The following is a 10843-nucleotide window of genomic DNA, read 5'->3' on the forward strand; positions in this document are numbered from 1 at the left end:
GGGCATAATGTGCAGACAGGGGTATGGTGGGGCATGGGTACAGCGGAGGCAAGCCCAGGCACTGGGTGATGATAAGAGAGGTTGTATCTCTGGACATGCTGGTCTCAATGGGTGAGGTCACCGCATGTGTGGGAGGTGGGACAAAGGAGGTATCAGAGGTACGGAGAGTGGAACTACGGGGTCCATTGCAAACCAAAACAATGATAACTAGCCTGAACAACAGTATACAAGGCATATTGATATTTGAGAGAGACATACAGTAAGGCATAAAGTGATTGCAGGTCTTGATTGGGAGAGCTAGCTAAAACAACAGGTGAGATAACAGCAGCTAGTCAGCTAACACAGCAACAGCAGGTAAAAATGGCGACGACTAGGCAGAGAGGGTCGGATTAACTACACACAGAGCCTGAGTTATGTAGTTATTACCAAGCATGAGATCCCACATTGTAGCGTGTACGTTGAATATATTCACTGATCATGTACTTTACATTGGCAAATAAAGGTGCAGTTCAGGTATGAATGTCCATGAGACATTCTTTTTCAGTCATATCTAATACCAGGAGTATCAAATTCCAGTCTTTGAATGATGCTGTGTCTGCATGTATGTATTACAATTGTACACGTCAACAGTGTTTACCAATCTTGGTCCTGGGACAGCAATGGTTACACATTGTAACTATGCAATAGACTACAAACATGATTTAACTAGTTAAAGGCTGATTTGTAATTCATACGGTATATACATAACCAGAATTTAAAAAGCAGTATACTACACTTCCTATGCATAATGTAAATACTCTAAAACAGGTTCATCTCTATATCTAATTTTCCTTCATCTGCACTGATCTGGGGACACTGAATAGGTGTAGTATTTCATCAAATGACAGATTTAATTTCAACCAGTAGATAATGTGAACCAATTCCAGTAGAGAATGAGAAAGCTTTATTGAAATAAGTTCATTATCCAAGTGTTATAAATACATAATACATGCATTATACATATTATAATTGTAATATTATATTATCAATACAAGTTCAATCTATACTTCAATGCACATCTGGTGTGCATTATGAAAACAGAGGATGAAAGAGGAGATGGGGAGAGAGGTGTGAGAAAGAGTGTCAAAGACAGAAAGGGAAAGCAATAAGAACAGCGGAGTAGGGATACAGCATATGATTAATGAATTACAGTGCTACTAAACTTCAAATTCTCTCAGGTCATCATCATTACATAATTGTGTCTCTAGAGGTGTCTCCTAACCAGCCTTGGGCCCCCAGTTGGCCCGAGGGTTAGCTTAGAGCAAGTGAGGTGGCGATGACGGGACTGGGGTTTGGCATCCTCTCTCACATCAAAACATACCTGCAGATGAGAGACAGATAGAGAGAGAGAGAATGATTAAGCATTGTGTTTTTTTCTTTTAGCCCTGTCAGTCATCATAATCATCAGGAGGTGAAATGCAAAACTGACCTTGGATCATAAACTCTGGGACTACGACATCTCTATCTTTATTTCAATGTAAAGCATCTATTTAATAATACTTCCTGTTGTCCCAACCAAGTGACCTATCACCTCTGATCATGCTGTGCCCTCTGTGTCAGGAGGTTCAGAAGCGGGAGGGGTTCACCGACACAGCTGATATAACCTAGAGGATTTAGGGAGAAGGCGGGTGAGGGGAGAAGTGAAGGAGAGAGACTGTTATTGTGTAAATAAAGAAGTTAAAGAGACAGTGTTCAACAGGAATCTGTGTTTGTGGCCTCACCTGGTGTCCACACTGAGTGGCTGCAGAGTAGTTTATACTTAAAAACATGCATAGACACACGAGGACAAACAATACAGCGTACTTACATAAATAGAAATAATGGAGGGTCTTACTATTCTCCATGGTTGGTCCTCTTGCCTGTTCATTGAAGGTGGAAGGATCCTCAGTTATACACCTGAACCTGCTTACTGCACAACACAATACATCAATCAGATGTATACACAAGTGTGTAGGAGTGTATTATAGGTTGTCTAAATGTTCTACATGTTTTCAATATGGGTGACTCTTAAAAGAGAGTTTTGCCTCCATTTCTGCATTGTTGCCCTCCATCCTTGCAATATAATGCTGAGCAGAAGACCTCTCCTCTGGCACACGGCGGAGAGCTGCAGGTCCCCTCCTGGTCCTCGTGTCCATCGTCATTAAGTTATGCAGGACACAGGTAGCCTTCACACACTCCTGAATTCCCCCACAAGGCAGTCCCAGATGGCCCTGGTCACCCAACCATGCAGTGCCGTACACACGAACTGTAGGCAATCGTTGTGAAGGAATTTCCAGTTGCAAGGTATCTGTAGGAATATAGAAGATAATGTCATTATTAGAATGTTACATCACCAGATTGTTGTGGATTACTAAAGTATAATATCTCTTATACAGTGGAAGCTGCTGAGAGGAGGACGGCTCATTATAATGGCTGAAAGGAGTCAATGGAACGGTATCAATCATATGGAAACCACATCTTTGATGTGTTTGATACCATTCCATTGACTCCATTCCAGCCATTATTATGAACCGTTCACCGCTCAACAGCCTCCACTGCTCTTATAACAAATCATAATAACTTTGGCTAGATAGATGCATGTGCACACACATGTGCATGTGTAGCATGTGACAATAGCAGAATTATATCAAGGATAGCGTTAAAAATGAATACATAAATACTACTTGAAGCGTGATGATGAGTTGATCATTTCAATCAGCTGTGTCATGCTTAGGCAAAAACATATATGTGCAACCCTTTGAGTCCCCAGGACCAGGACTGAGAACCACTGCTCTTCATTGACACCTCTTCTTCTGCAAACAGGCTTTCACAGCTCTCTGTATCTCAGGATAGAAAACATCACAAGAAACAGACTTCATTGGACTCAAATGAGACAGCACTGAATATTATGTTACTGTTATCTCTGTCCTCACTTCTAGGGACTGGAACTACACAACAGTACCTGTTCTATCCAAAAAATCCTACTCTCTCCCTTGTTTGACAGTTGGAGCTGCTATCCTTTCACCATCTTCCATGGATGTTAGCTAGCTACCCACAATTGCATTTGGAGATTGTATTTTACAATGATAAATACATCAAGACTGTTTGTTAATATGAAGTTACTGGTGATATTTAATTAATTTAGCTAGTTAGCTATACAGTATGTCAAGTCGGCTAGATAGCTAGCTAGCTATGTTAGCAGCTCACTTGAGTAAGCCTGCACTGTAACTAGTTAGCTAATAATAAAACATTTTTTTTACATTTTAAAAATCTATTTCCTTCCTTGAAAACGTTCTCCCAGCCATGTGGACGATTGGAAGCAGGGAAGCAAAGTTTGTTTGTCACCAGAGCATTTACTATTTACCTGTGAATACATTTCATGAAATGGAGAATGGATTAAACTATTTACCCATTTAATAACCAGACCTTCATACAAACGTGCTATGCTGAATTCTTGATGCACAACCAAAATGCTGCTATATTCTGCCATATGCTGCCAGCACTCCCATAAGCGAGCCAGAATAATGGCTCCACGGCCCCCTCCACCTTTGACTGTTCCTGATGATCTAGGAACAGAGGAGCCAGCCCAGGTTAGCCTAGTTACAGGTTTTCTGACCAAAAACGCTCATTTAATTGTTACTAGTTCATAGGAAGAGGGTGGCTGGTATACTCAGTTACTGCAGATGCAGCATTTTCTTTCCCATGTCGAAAGTTACAGTTGAAGTTGGAAGTTTACATAACCCTTAGTCAAATACATTTAAACTCAGATTATCAACATTCCTGACATTTAATCCTAGTAAAAATTCCCTGTCACGTCAGTTAGGATCACCACTTTATTTTAAGAATGTGAAATGTCAGAATAATAGTAGAGAGAATGTATTATTTCAGCTTAAATTTTTTTCATCACATTTCCGGTTTGCATACACTCAATTAATATTTAGTAGCATTGCCTTTAAATTGTTTACCTTGGGCCAAGCGTTTCGAGTAGCCTTCCACAAGCTTCCCACAATAAGTTGGGTGATTTGGCACATTCCTCTTGACAGAGCTGGTGTAACTGAGTCAGGTTTGTAGGCCTCCTTGCTAGCACACACTTTTTCAGTTCTGCCCACAAATTTTCTATGGGATTGAGGTCAGGGCTTTGTGATGGCCACTCCAATACCTTGACTTTGTTGTCCTTAAGCCACAACGTTGGAAGTATGCTTGAGGTCATTGTCCATTTGGAAGACCCACTTGCGACCAAGCTTTAACTTCCTGACTGATGTCTTGAGATGTTGCTTCAATATATCCACATAATTTTCCTGCCTCATGATGCAACCTATTTTATGAAGTGCACCAGTCCCTCCTGCAGCAAAGCACACCCACAACATGATGCTGCCACCCCCGTGCTTCAAGGTTGGGATAGTGCTCTTCGGCGTGCAAGCCTCCCCCTTTTTCCTCCAAACATAACAATGGTCATTATGGCCAAACAGTTCTATTTTTGTTTCATCAGACCAGAGGACATTTCTCAAAAAAGTACGATCTATGTCCCCATGTGCAGTTGCAAACCGTAGTTTGGCTTTTTTTGTGGCGGTTTTGGAGCAGTGGCTTCTTCCTTGCTGAGCGGCCATTCAGGTTATGTCGATATAGGACTCATTTTACTGTGGATATAGATACTTTTGTACCTATTATTCCAGCATCTTCACAAGGTCCTTTGCTGTTGTTCTGGGATTGATTTGCACTTTTCACACCAAAGTACGTTCATCTCTAGGAGACAGAACGCGTCTCCTTCCTAAGCGGTTTGACAGCTGCGTGGTCCCATGGTGTTTATACTTGCGTACTATTGTTTGTACAGATGGACGTCGTACCTTCAAGCATTTGGAACTTGCTCCCAAGGATTTAGTGAGGTCTTGGCTGATTTCTATTGATTTTCCCATGATGTCAAGCAAAGAGGCACTGAGTTTGAAGGAAGGCCTTGAAATACATCCACAGGTACACCTCCAAATGACTCAAATTATGTCAGTTAGCCTATCAGAAGCTTCTAAAGCCATGACATCCTTTTCAGGATTTTTCCAAGCTGTTTAAAGGCACAGGCAACTTAGTGTATGTAAACTTCTGACCCACTGGAATTGTGATACAGTGAATTATAAGTGAAATAATCTGTCTAATTGTTGGAAAAATTAGAAAGTTGCCAAAACTATAGTCTGTTAACAATAAATTTGTGGAGTGGTTGAAAAACGAGTTTTATTGACTCCAACCTAAGTGTATGTAAACTTCCGATTTCAACTGGATGTGTCCGCAATTGTGGACAATATTGAGTTCCTTGTTTTAAACCAGCAACAACTCATGGCGACGTTGGATGCAATAGAGTCAACAGGGGAGGGGGACAGTGGACTTGTTCTGTTTACGATGGAATATACTCTCTGAAAATACAAGGAGCTTGCCAAGGTGTTTAGCATCATACCCCACAATGCCACATACACATCACACAATGTTCAACATACAATCATAGGACTCTTGTGTGAGATTGTCACTGCTTAAGCTACATGGGAAAACTTTGACCAACGTTAGCACAGAAGAAGCATGCTACACCTGAGAAAATCTCAACTAATCCAACTCGCGTTTGATTGGGATCTTACAAGAAGATTTCAGGGAGAATGGAATGATCCATCGATTACTCAGGAAGTGCCACAGAGAATCAAGGAGGCTGCAAATGTTCTGAAAATGTAAGAAACAATTTAGCTAGTTAGTTTTTATAAAAATATTGCCTTAGTGTGGAGGGTGCTGTCCATGCTACTGATAGAGCGCAGCAGCTATTTTGCACCAATCTGTTACTTCTTGGTCAAAAACATTTGAACTTGAATGTTTATTGTGGTACTGTATAGTGTGATACAGTAAGCAGAAATCAATATATTTCCAATGCAAGAACCCAAATGACATGGAAATAGATGCATTCTATTATGGTTTCTTGGTAACCTGTTGGTTTTTGTGGTTGTAAATGGAACTGTACCTATTGGGAACATGTTCATGGTAAGCCGGCCTTGCATAATTTATTACACTGGTCGAATTTGCGTCACAGAAGTGTATTGTGCCATACCACAACCTGTTGCTTATCTCATTAGAGGCATGATTTCCATGTTTGAAGCGGGCCTGTAGGCCTATTTATTTGTCAAGACAGCTGTGCATGGCTGTGTCTCACTGTATTAGTCTGTAGGCTATGTTTTGGTTATTTTGATCTTCATTCGCCTTTTGTTTACTGTGTTTGTTTACTGTTAATGTAACGAGCCTACATATAGATTGTGTCATGCATTTATCGATCTGATATTTTGTTTACTAGGCCGACTACTGGATGTTGCTGTTTGATTCTGTTCGCATTCATTCGTTCGCAAACGCAGTTGTGCCGGTATTCTAAGCCAAACGGCTATTCAGTATTTTTATTTGCATGCATGAATAACTAGGCTACTACTTTCAGCATTTAGTTTGCATAATTTTGGTAAAACCGCTGTGTGTACTGCTGCATATACATAGGCTGTTTGTGAAAGGTGAATTACCCTATATATCTTGTAGCCTATATTAATTACCAAAATGACCTTGCTTTAGTGTGTAGGGTGTTGTCCATTGTGCTGGAACAGTGCAGTGAAGATAGGTTGGGGTGAAATCTGTAGCCTGACTGTCACTTCAAAAGCATTTAATTACTCAGCAAAAAACTCTGCCAATAGCACTGCTGGGTGATCTGAAAAGTCACAGTCAATCAATCAATAATATACTAATACTCTTAGCAAAAATCTTTATCTTTATCTGTAGAAATTATGAGTCAGAAGGTTCAGAACTTTTGTGAAACAACAATGCACAGTTGAAAAATACATGGCAAATAGAAATCAAATCAAAACTGGATGGTGTTCAGAGATAGATGGGAGGGGTTGAGGGGAGCTGAGGGGTGGGACTAAAAACAACAAAAATAATAGGATAACTAATGTAAAATATACCGCGTCCGTAAAATGTATAACAGGTTCAGAACTTGTATTTTTCTACACTGTAGAATAAAAGAGAAGACATCAAAACTATGACACATATGGAATCATGTAGTAACCAAAAAAGTGTTAATCTACCCAGATTTAAAAAATGCTTTACAGCGAAAACACAACATATGATTATGTTAGATCACCACCAAGTTCAAAAAACACACAGCCATTTTCCCAGCCAAAGATAGGAGTCACAAAAACAGAAATAGAGATAAAATTAATCACTAACCTTTGATGATCTTCATCAGATGACACTCATAGGACATCATGTTACACAATACATGTATTTTTTGTTCGATAATGTGCATATTTATATCCAAAGATCTTAGTTTACTTTGGCGCCATGTTCAGAAATGCCTCCAAAATATCCGGAGAAATTGCAGAGGGCCCCATCTAATAACAGAAATACTCATCACACACTTTGATGAAAGATACATGTTTTACATATAATTAAAGATACACTTGTTCTTAATGCAACCGCTGTGTCAGATTTTTTTTTAAACTTCAGAGTGTTTTCTATCCAATAGTAATAATAATATGCATATATTAGCATCTGGGACAGAGTAGGAGGCAGTTCACTATGGGCACGCAATTCATCCAAAGTGAAAATGCTGCCCCCTATCCCTAAAAAGTTAAACAAATCTAAATATATTTTATATTTGAAATTCTTCAAAGTAGCCACCCTTTGACTTGACGACAGCTTTGCACATTTTACATTGTAGAAAATAGTAAAAATAAAGAAAAACTCTTGAATGAGTAGGTGAGCCCAAAATTTTGACTGGTACTGTATGCATGTGGACACCTTTACTTAACCATTAGGAATGCATGCTTAACCTTAACGTTTGAGATGTTTTTGTGTAAACCCTATCCCAAACCTTAACTCTAAACTTGGAGTGTAGACCAGGTGCAGATGCAGCAGGAGGAGCAACCCATTGTGTCCAAAACACTTCGAAATTTGACGTTTGGAGAAACTTCGAAATTTGACATTTGGAGAAACATGGAAAAATCTGAAGTCAAATTGTCAAACCGTGAGATGTGGTTGCAATCCCAGTTCTAACCACTCGTTTTGTAATTTTAGTTTTTCCGCTAATTAATTTGTTTTACCTTTATTTAACTAGACAAGTCAGTTAAGAACAAATTCTTATTTGCAATGACAGCCCACCCCGGCCAAACCTGGACAACGCTGGGCCAAATGTGCGCCACTCTATGGGACTCCCAATCACGGCCGGATGTGATACAGCCTTGATTATAACCCTAACCTGAACAAGGATTGGACCCTTTTTTTCAAATTTTCGCCTAAAATGACATACCCACATCTAACTGCCTGTAGCTCAGGAACTGAAGCAAACATATGCATATTCTTGATAGAATTTGAAAGGAAACACTTTGAAGTTAGTGGAAATGTGAAATTAATGTAGGACAATATAACACATTAGAGCTGGTAAAAGATAATACAAACAAAAAAATATGCTTTTTAAAATTATTTTTCATCTTTGAAATTCAAGAGAAAGGCAATACATTAAGATAGGATCCTAGGTGTAATTTAGATTTTGTCCACGAGATGGCAGAAGTGTGGGTGCAACGTTTCAGAATGATCCAGTGAAGAATTACCTCACTACATAATATTTTGCATCAGGTCTGCCAGGAGATTGCACAAATGTGCCGAATTGGTCAATTTATACATTTTCAAGTACATAACTGTAGAGAACTTACAAAAATCTTATGGCAATAAAACATTTAAGTTTACACACTCCCAGGAATGTCATACATGATGGATCATTAGCTTCCCTACAGAAAAGACGCTAACCTTCACACATCTAGATGGCCGGGTGGGGTGGGTGTGGAGCCAGAGACAGCAGTGGGGTCAAACTGTAGAACCCAGTTCCATTTTTTCAAACAAAACGACACTACATTTTATCTCTGGGACCCTCAGGAGGACAAATCAGAGCAAGATTACTGAATGTAAGTACATTGTTTACCTTCAGAGGTGAATGTGTCAAACCAGTTGAAATGATAAAAGTGTTTTGTTGTTGTGCACTATCCTCAAATAACAGATTGGTATTTTTTCTGTCATAGCTACTGTAAATTGGACAATGCAGTTAGATAAACAAGAAATTTAAGCTTTCTGCCCATATAAGACATGTCCCGGAAAGTTGGCTGTTGTTTTTTAGTTTATTTTTTAGTCACATCATCGCATATTGAGCAACAACCGTCCTGTTTTAGGGACACCGATCCCGTAGACGTTATTAAAGCTAACGTTAAGTAGTTTGACTGACAGCTAATAGACGGCAACACACTTTGTAATTAAAACGGCAACACACCCCATCATCTACTGACGGCACCACATTCCGTAATGAAAAGGGCAACACATTCCATAATATTAATGGCAACAAACTCCGTCATCTCTGTTGCCTGCAGTTACTGTCTCAATTTGCCTTAGAGATTGCGTTGAATAAATAGCAGAACTCTTGAGACTATGCCTGTGTCACTAAGGCCTGTGTCACTAAGGTAGGCCACGATACTACCAATACAATTTTAGAAGATGACTGGCAGAAGGAATATGAAAACGTTGGGACTCCCTCTTTACGTCTCTGATCTCTCTGTAGCTATCCTCTCTCTGTCCTCGTATCCTTGCTTCTCTCGTGTGAGACAGTCCCATATTTTGCCGTCAGTGCAATTTAAACCAACCACAGGATACATAGACAATAAGAAAATGCAAACACACACACACACACACACACACACACACACACACACACACACACACACACACCCACACACACACACACACACACACACACACACACACACACACACACACACACACCACAAGTCTAGGGGGTACATGTTAGAACACATTACTGACTGCCCCTCATACTCAGATACTGTTGTTACATCAGCCCAATTTGTTTCCATAATAGCGACCACATTATTTACACGCACGCACACACACACACTACATTATTCCGATATACCCTTGAGGTGGTCTCAAGTTCATTTGTTGGGGGTGCAGAGATGCTGGATGATATTAGTAGAGTGAGGTGTGTGTGTGTGTGTGTGTGTGTGTGTGTGTGTGTGTGTGTGTGTGTGTGTGTGTGTGTGTGTGTGTGTGTGTGTGTGATAGTAGAAAAGAGGTCACTTTGTGCTTTAAACATGCTTTTATTGCATATTCATTTATTTACATAGAGAACAGGTTCTGGTTCTAACAGCAATAATGAAGGATGTGAGAATACAGAAAAGACATGGAGGGAGGGAGGGAGGGAGGAAGGAGGAGGGAAGAAGGGAGAGGGAAAAAGAGGGAGGAAGGAGGAGGGAAGGAGGGAGAAGGAGAGGTAGGAAGGAGGAGGGAAGAAGAGGGAGGAAGGAGGAGGGATGGAGGGGGGAGGAGAGGGAGGAGGGAAGGAGGGGGAAGGAGAGGTAGGAAGGAGAGGGAGGAAGGAGATGGGAAGGAGGGAGAAGGAGAGGGAGGGAAGAAGAGGGAGGAAGGAGGAGGGAAGAAGAGGGAGGAAGGAGGAGGGAAGGAGGGGGAAGGAGAGGTAGGACGGAGAGGGAGGAAGGAGGAGGGAAGAAGAGGGAGGAGAAGAGGGAAGGAGGTAGAAGGAGAGGTAGGAAGGAGGAGGGAAGGAGAGGGAGGAGAGGCAGGGGATAGCTGTATTGAACTACAAGTCTCATGATCCTTTCTGTTGGTCAACAGAAGTCATATTTGTTGTGATGAACAGCTGTTGTGGAAAAGGTTTTTTTTTTAATCTGAGTATCTCAAAGAATGGAAATCAAGTGGTTGTCCACCTCTCTCTTTCCATCCCTCCCTCTCTTTCATACCTGCATGT

This window comes from Salvelinus namaycush, chromosome 16 (genome assembly GCF_016432855.1).
Source record: "Salvelinus namaycush isolate Seneca chromosome 16, SaNama_1.0, whole genome shotgun sequence".
Lineage (NCBI taxonomy): Eukaryota > Metazoa > Chordata > Actinopteri > Salmoniformes > Salmonidae > Salvelinus > Salvelinus namaycush.